Here is an 8,525-nt window from a genome sequence, read left to right as displayed (position 1 = left end):
GACACTGTCTCACACAGGCCTGTTTTCACAGATCTGTGATGGGAAGGCCCAAAGGGCAGTGGTGGAAGCTAGAAAGTCTGTGCCAGCGGGATGATTTGTGCTAGCAGGCTGAGGGATCTGCACTGGAGCCAGGAAGCAATGTTCAACCAGAGCTCCCCTGGAAAGTACCACAGCCATCCTCAGCGACAAGGTCCCGAGCTCCTTTGACGATGAGAACAGCCGAGTTCATCAGCAAAACCAACATGACAAACTCCTCCAGGAGAACAGCCCAAGAGAACCAGCAGCTCCCAGAAGCTTTTCTTCTCCAGTTCTGCCTCTTCTGCAGCCGGCAACAACCGTCAGGTGGGCCTTCCACACCTAGCACCACGCTGATTCAGTTCAGCTGGGTTTTACAAGTTGCCCACCAGCTGTCAATCCATCACAGAGGTGAACACCTGTAATCCCAGCACTCGGGAGGCTGAGGCAGGAGGATTGCCGTAAATTCGAGGCCAGCCTGGGCTACAAAATGAGTTCAAGACCCGCCTGAACTGTATAGTGAAACCTTGTCTCAAAAAGACAAAAACAGTCTGTTTTCGCATCATCTAATTTGCTTCTCTATCTTACACAGCAGTTTTAAAATGCCGTTGTTTGTGACCACGTCGGTTTTCGTCTACTAAACACCACACTTGTAGGCAGGGCTACTATTTCACACATTTCTATAAATTTATCTAGTGTGGGCCTCGGTTCCCTTCTTTGTAAAGTGGGATTAAGAGTAACACCTAATTCAACAGTGTGATGAGAAAATTTGGTGGGAACGCATAGGCAGACAGCTTCGGCCAGTAAACACTTCCTACACATTAGCATGGCACAACTGCGTTGCTGTTATTTTCGGCCAAAGACCTCCGGCAAACCCCTCTTTTCCCCCATTTCCCGGACAGGCTTCAAGGCAAAGCGCTGTCACGCAGACAAGAGAGACCCGAACTCTGCGCCAACCCTGCCGCGCCGAGGCGGCACCCCGGTCCAGCAACGCCCAGAGGTCGGGCCGAGGGTGGCGGATGGCGCAGGGGCTGGAAGCCCACCAACAGACGTCTGAAAGTCGGGGAGTAGGGAGCCCCGAGCGCAACCGTCCCTCTTTCGTCCCCATAGCTCACCTCACCTCGCCCCAGCTCAGCTCTGACGAGGAAACACCTGCTCTGAACTCATTAAGTACCATTTGCCCAGGCGGTCTAGTAGAATGCACCAATCAGAACGTCAGGAATGAAGAAGTCCGGCCTCCTGATTGGGTCTAGAGCTCACAGCCACGCCGGAAGTCAGGGGGCGGGCCAGCAGGCAAATGGCCCAGAGGCTCCGGGTCCCACATGGCCCCGTTGAAACAACTCTTGTGGGACTTTACTACAAAACGCAAGCACTTCTACTTAGGAAAGGCATGCCACCAGCGGTGGAATGTCCATTTAGCATCCTGGACCTCCCCTAAGGCGAAGAAAACTTTTTTATTATGAGTTTTTAAATTACCTTCGCTATGTTTGTATGTTGTGTCTTGAATGTCTGTAGGAAGTCATGTTATCAGGGAGTCTCCAACCTGCAACATAGACTGGGCTCCAGCTTCTCTCCGCTTGGTGTAGGCGTCTCCTTATGTAATTCAGGCCGGCCTTGAACTCACTATGTATCCTAGGCTGGGCTCCAACTTGCAGCGATCCTCTGGCCTCAACTCCTGGGCCCCCAGGGCTGGGATTACAGGCGTGTACCACCACGCCCCGCTGAGTTATGTTGTTTGTATACGGAACATAACAGCAACAATGAAAACAAAAGGACTTCATTTATAATAGTAAAAATGTAAAATTTTAAAAAGTAAACTGAAGCCCCGCCTCGTGGTGCACACCCTTAATTCCAGCACTCTGGAGGCTGAGGCAGGAGTATTGCAGCGAGGTCAAGCCCAGCCTGGGCTACAAAGTGAATTGAAAACCAGCCTGAACTGCATCGCAAAACCCTGTTTCAAAAAAAAAAATTTTTTTTTAAATTCAACTGAAGACTTCCACAGAAAAAATTTCATTGAATATAAAAATTAAATGAGCAAAATTAAATGAGGTTATATAATTGGAAAGATGTTAATTCCTCAAATTAAAATTTCGAGGTAATTCTAATGAAAATCCAAATAGGTTTTTGTCATGAACTTGCCTTGCTGATTTTAAAATAAATTCATACAGAAGAAGAAAACACAACAATTGTTGACTGAATTTTGAAAACTGATGAAGGATGTTAAACTAAATTTGGTTGAGGGTACCTTAGCACTGAAACTATAACCTAACAGAGGGGAAACAAAGTGAAAAAGCCTTCGAGCCGGGCGTGGTGGCACGTGCACACCTGTAATCCCAGAACTCGGAAGGCTGAGGAAGGAGGATCTTTGCGAGTTCGAAGCCAGCCTGGGCTACAAAGTAAGTTCAAGACCAGCCTGAACTGCATAGTGAGACCGTCTCAAAAAGACCAAAAAAAAGCCTTAACTTAGGAACAGACTGCACTGTTTTTTATCATTTTTTTAATGGAAAAAAGGTAAAACAAAATTTCATAATAAAAGAATAGAATAATAATAGTTAATACATTGCATATTGTTATCTTTAAAGTAGTTACTCAGAGTGTAAGACATGGGCAATAACATGTTATTGTGACAGATAACTGAGTCTTAGTTGTACCGGCTGAGCTCAGTCAATGACATGCAGCCAACTGAATGACATAAGGCAAAATGTGAGCGAGCAACAAGCTGCACGTACTTCACTTCAGTGCGATGTTCACAGACGCTGCCTGAGGACGCTGCTAGAGTTCTCAGGACCTACTCCGATAAGGAGAGGCACAGCTGAGTTGTGGAGGACTAAGCCAGCACGTGGTTTGACCCCAGTCCCCCTAAATGTAGATCACCTTTTCTGGATCTAAGGCTGTCCCACTGAAGTATTGCTTTTTTGCTCAGTTAAACTCTTAAATTTGTCTAAGGTCTCTTTTTTTGTGTGGTGTTAGAGGTTGGATCTATAACAGGGCCCTTTGCACTGATCTACATCTCCAGCTATTTTAAAAAGTGTTTAATTTTGAGACAATCATGTCTCTTCACAGTAGACACTGTAGGGTTTATTTAATATTTTTTTCTTCCTTTTTCCTTCTTTTACTTGGCCCAAACTCATTCTTAGAGAGCCTGGTTGTTCCTTCCTTCATTTGTTTTTTTTTTTTTTTTTTCCTTTTTGAGACAGGGTCTGGCTATGCAATTCAGGCTGGCCTTGAGCTCACTTTGTAGCCCAGGCTGGCCTCAAACTCACAACGATCCTCCTGCCTCGGCGCATGTGCCACCATGCCTGGCTCATTTTGGTTTCTTGAGACAGGGTCTGTGGGGAGTGGCTGAAGCTGAAGCTGGAGATGATCACACATGTGGAGCTAAGACAAAGCCCCAGAGAACAGGGAGAGCTCTGAGGGAGCCACTTAAACAGACTGTCCCAGCTCCCAAACAGGTTGCTAAGCAGAGAGGTTGAAATTGACATCAACTTCCTGAGTGTATAAGTAAGTAAACTCTGCAGTCCCTGGCCAGTTCCTCTCCTCTTATCCTGAAAGGTCTCCACCTGACGTCAGCTTTTTGTCTCTTTATTTCTAAATCCTTTAGCAGTGCCTGGGTCCCCACCCTAACCCCACCCTACCCTCCTCCCCTGCCCTGGGAACACAGCTGCACAGGTGCTGCAGCAAGGGTCTTGCTATGTAGTTCAGGCTGGCTTTGAACTCATTATGTAACCCAGGATGGCCTCAAACGCTTGGCAATCCTCCTGCCTCAGCCTCCCAAATGTTGGGAGGACCTCCAAATTATATACGGGAAATAAATGTAACTCCCAACCTGCTAGATGTCCCATATGCCGAGTTTGTGTTCTCTGAAGTCAAAGAATGAGTTCTAAGCAACAACAGAGGTTACCAGTAGAAAAATTTAAGGGCGGAAAAGGAATGGGGAATAGCAATGGGGCTAGGAATAGCTCTTGAGTGACAGGAGGAGTGCTGAATGGGTTGCCAGCAAGCCCACCTCTCAAAGGAAGTTTTAGGCCGGTATGGTGGCTGTAATCCCAGCACTCGGGAGGTTGAGGCAGGAGGATCGTGGGGAGGCCAGCCTGAACTGCATAGTGAAACCGTGTCTCAGAAAGACAAAATAAAAGGAAGTTTTATAAAGCAAAATCATGAGGTGAGTACAACACAGGTCAAAACTGATCAACCAATAAAATTACAAATATAGTCGTTTAGGTAATGAGGTAATGTTCATCTAATAGGGAAGCAGGTCACTTAGCAAGTGTACATAGATGGCATCATTAACCTTGACTGATAATCTGAAGTCTCTGTTTTAGTGGGTGGGAGAGGAGGGCCCACCCCTAATGAGACAGGGGAAATCTGGTACCAAGAATCTCAGATCTCCATTTATCCCTTAGGGAAGTATGTAAATCTGGCCACTGTGACTTTATCTTCTCCGGATAGGCCTCCAGCCAGAGTTTTAATGTGTGCTCATCTTCTGCACTGCCTCCCTCGAGGGCCCAGCCCTGTCTGACTGCTGGGTAAACCACACCCAGCTATGGACATTCTTTTTCAGAGACTTACATGTTATATTTTCTACATATTAACATGTGAAATGACAGTGCTTTTCTAAAAGTATAGTTTGGGTTATTCACACTATGGTGGTATAATCAACAAAATCCAGACAGGAAAACACTGCAAGATGAAAGATCTAGATTTCTTTAAAAAAATGCTAAGGTTTTGTTTTTTTAAGCAACTTTGAGTTGTAAGATAAAGTATCAGAATGACTCTAGAACTTGCCTCAAAATAACAGAGCATGAAAACAGTAATTGGGAGTATGCAGTGAAGGGAGGTAGACGGGCCTGGATGAGACAAGATTATAAATTCATAAAAACTTCCATAAATTAAACCTGGGTGTGAGGTGGACACCTGTAATCCAGCACTTAGGAGGCTGAGGCAGGAGATTTTCTGAGAGTTGCATGCCAGCCTGGGTTACATAGTGAGTTCAAAGCCAGCCTGGACTACATAGTGAGATCCTGTCTCAAAACACAAGCAGGAGGTATGGTGGTCCCTCCCTGTAATCCCAGCACTTGGAGGAGGAGGCAGGAGGATCACAAGAGAGACCATGTCTCAAAATAAATGTGAAAATCCAGGCTAGGGATGTAGTTCAGTGCTCCCTAGGTTCAACCCTCAAGACCAAAAACAAACAAAAACACTTTTAAACTGTAGTATCACTAACTGTAGAATTTAAAGAAGAAAACATCACATAATCAAAACTCAGTAAATTCTGAATGGAGTTTCAAATTAAATGTGAGGGACAAAAAAGTAAATAATGGAGTTGGAACATTTGTTTCTCTTTCTTTCTTTCTTTCTTTCTTTCTTTCTTTCTTTCTTTCTTTCTTTCTTTCTTCCTTTCTTTCTTTCTTTCTTTCTCTCTTTCTTTCTCTCTTTCTTTCTTTCTGAGACAAAGTCTCGCTATGTAGTTCAGGCTGGCCTGGATTCGCTATGTAGTAGTCCAGGCTGGTCTCAACCCCTCAGGGATCCTCCTACCTCAGAATCCCAAGTGCTGAAATTACAGATGTGGGCCACCATGCCCAGCCTTTTTTGTTTGTTTGTTTTTTTGTTTGTTTGAGACAGGATCTCACTATGTAGTTCAGGCTGGCCTGGAACTCATGGCAGTTCTCCTGCCTCAGCCTCCTGAATGCTGAGATTATGGGCATGTGCCACCTCACCCAGCCCATTTATTTTTCATTTGGAGAAAATATATGAGATTTTTATCCCACGTGATTTAAAAAAAATCAGGTGGATTAAAACTTTGAAGGTATTTTTTAAATCAAATATTTTAAAGCTTTTAAAAGAAGTATTTATGACTTTGGAGTTTCATATACACATGAAACACTCTACCATTGAGACCCAGAAATTTTTAAGACATAAGGGAAAGACTGACCAAAGCAAAAATTAAAAATTTTGTTTAACAAAAGAAAAGTAACCAAGCGAACAAAAACAATAAGGGATGAAATATTTGCAATACAGAGCAAAGAATTAGAACCCAAATTACAAATAAACAAAATCTGGGAATCAGTGGGAAAGGACAAAAGTACAACTTTAAAAAGTGAGGGAGGCTGGCAATTTATAGGACAAAGAACAAAACTGATCATCAAACACATGAAAAAGAGCCAGATTTGGTGGTGCACACCTATAATCCCAGCATTCAGGAGGCTGAGGCAGGAGGACCACTGCAAGTTTGAGGCCAGCCTCGGCTACATAGTGAGTTCAAGTCTAGCCTGGAATACACAAAACCAAAAAATAAATAAAACCCCCAAACCAAATAAAAACCAAAAAATAAAAAATAAAATAAAATAAATAATTACCCACATGAAAAGGTGCTCAGCATTGCTATAATAAGGACAATTAAAACCCTTCAGACCAACCAAAATTAAAAGCTTGATGTTGGCATGTAGCCCAGTGGTTGAACATGTGCTTAGTATGCATAAGGCTCTGTGTTCCATTCCCAGCATCACCAAAAAAATAAAAAAGTTTGATGCTATTGAAAATCTGTCACCAGCCAGGCGTGGTGGCACATGCCTGCAATCCCAGGACTCAGGAGGCTGAGGCAGGAGGATCGTTGTGAGTTCGAGGCCAGCCTGGGCTACAAACTGTCAAGGTCGGCCTGAACTGCACAATGAGACACTGTCTCAAAAAGACAAAAAAAAAGTTGTCATCAGTTACTGTGGTACTCACCTATAGTCCCAGGAGGCTAAGGCTGGAAATACATTTGGGCCCAGGAGTTCAAGACCTACCTGGGCAACATAATGAGATCCCGTCTCAAAAAAGATTAAGCACAAAAAATGTGTAAAATAACCAGCAGAAGTAAATATGGGGTAGGGTTTGGTCACTTGAGAGGGAAGTTGACAGCATCTATGAGCACATCACACCTGTGTGCACCTGCAACCCAGGACATCCGTGTCCAGCTTCAGCTCCAAGAGTCACACTTGTCCACGGTCACAGGCATTTGTGAGGGGTCAATCACTGCACTAACGGTGGGATACGGAAGTGAAAAGTGCCCTTGTGGAGCTGTGCAGTGGTTGATTGATTGTGTCAGTTTGAGAAGTTTAGAAGCTTAACTGAATCAGCTCAGCAATTCTATACCCTACAGTGTGGAGGACCCATTCCGGGTGGCTCATCTCCTGGATGATGTAAAAGGGAAATGAGGAAGGACAGGCGGGCTTCTGTTCCAAGGAGCTCCAGCTTCGCCTTCAGCTTGGACGTCACCTCCTGGCTTCTAGCAAAGACTGTTCGGCTTCTGCCTTGTATCCCGCAGCTTTCCAGCGTACGCTCATCAGCCTTCTGTCACAGACCCATCGGCCTCCTGATATGGACTTGCACGGAGCTCTGCAGTGAACACCAGACATTAGGCTGAATCCTTCAGTCTCTAGTGTGCGTGTGCAGACACCCTCTGCACGCTTCCTCATCCAACTCTGTGGCTGACCATGGTAAGCCAATCTTGCCATTTCTTATACATTTGTGTATCTTGTGTTATGTGTTTCTCTAGTAAAACCCTGACTGATGCAAGCTGACACTCCAGGAGACAAGACAGGTACTCAACAAGGCAAATAAGTAAATGACATAGTGCACTAGGAGGTGGAAAATGTGCAACCATTTGCTGACCAGGTCTGGAAGGATGGGTGGCAGGAAGAGAAGGCAGGGGCTGGCACAGGAGGCCAAGGAAGGGCAGGGCTCTGCCGAGGGCCTGGTGTTGGGGAACCTGTGGCACGTGTGCCTCAGTGGGCTGTTTGTATCGTGGAAAGCTCTTAAAGGTTCACCGTGACTGGCTAGGGTGTAGCAGACTCACTCTCAGCCCCCCACCAGGCAGGAGCAAGGCCCCACAGTGGGCAGCTTGGCGGGGCTGGGTGCCTCGCTCTGTGTTAGGAGGGAGGGTACCAGCTGTGCATCCAGGCCTTCGAGGCTGACTGTGTTCAGGGATGAATGAGTGAATGAGTGAATGAATGAATGAATATGTGATGCCAGGAGACCAGGACATGTGCAGAACTTCCCAGGCCCTTCCATGTAACAAGTGAGGCTGGCACAAGGGGTTCCTCCCGGTCTTTCCTCTGCATCCCCACATTCTAAGCAGAGCCTCAAGTTCCCACTCGGCATGAGCGGGGACTATAAGGTCCTCAATGGCTACAGCAGAATGTGACTGCGGGAAGGAAGCACAGACCCATCTGCCCCCTCATCCACAACTCCACCATCACTGAGGGAGGGGGACAGAATGAAAAGGGAAATCAATTAGTAACTCACTGGGTGTACAGTAGTTGTGAAAACTGGAAACCGCCTGCATTTTGTAGTAGGACGTATTTTATAAAATTGGATAAAATGGAGGGAGGGGGTTGAAAATGATCAAGATTTTATATATATAAAACCAATTCCCCAAAATAATTCTAAGTATTATATATCACACACATATACCAATAAAAATTGAATAGAATGGAATGCTAAGCAGCAGTTAAAGACTTCTAAAGCCA

General features: G+C 45.2%; 1 protein-coding gene across 2 annotated transcripts in view; it reads right to left on the bottom strand.

The window, feature by feature from the left end:
• Positions 1–1,782, bottom strand: part of LOC102028449 (targeting protein for Xklp2-like) — a 41,550-nt gene extending 39,768 nt beyond the window's left edge. The window contains exon 1 of one of the 2 annotated variants that reach the window (XM_013506542.1): positions 1,131–1,782. The gene's annotated coding sequence lies outside the window, so the exon portion shown is untranslated. The remainder of the gene's footprint in view (positions 1–1,130) is intronic. The other variant, XM_013506543.1, reaches the window with a different exon arrangement.
• Positions 1,783–8,525: the final 6,743 nt, after the last annotated feature.

Source organism: Chinchilla lanigera, unplaced genomic scaffold (genome assembly GCF_000276665.1).
Source record: "Chinchilla lanigera isolate Chin_1 unplaced genomic scaffold, ChiLan1.0 scaffold00111, whole genome shotgun sequence".
Lineage (NCBI taxonomy): Eukaryota > Metazoa > Chordata > Mammalia > Rodentia > Chinchillidae > Chinchilla > Chinchilla lanigera.
Note: the sequence above shows the minus strand (reverse complement) of the source record. Positions and strands in the feature narration are given on the sequence as shown.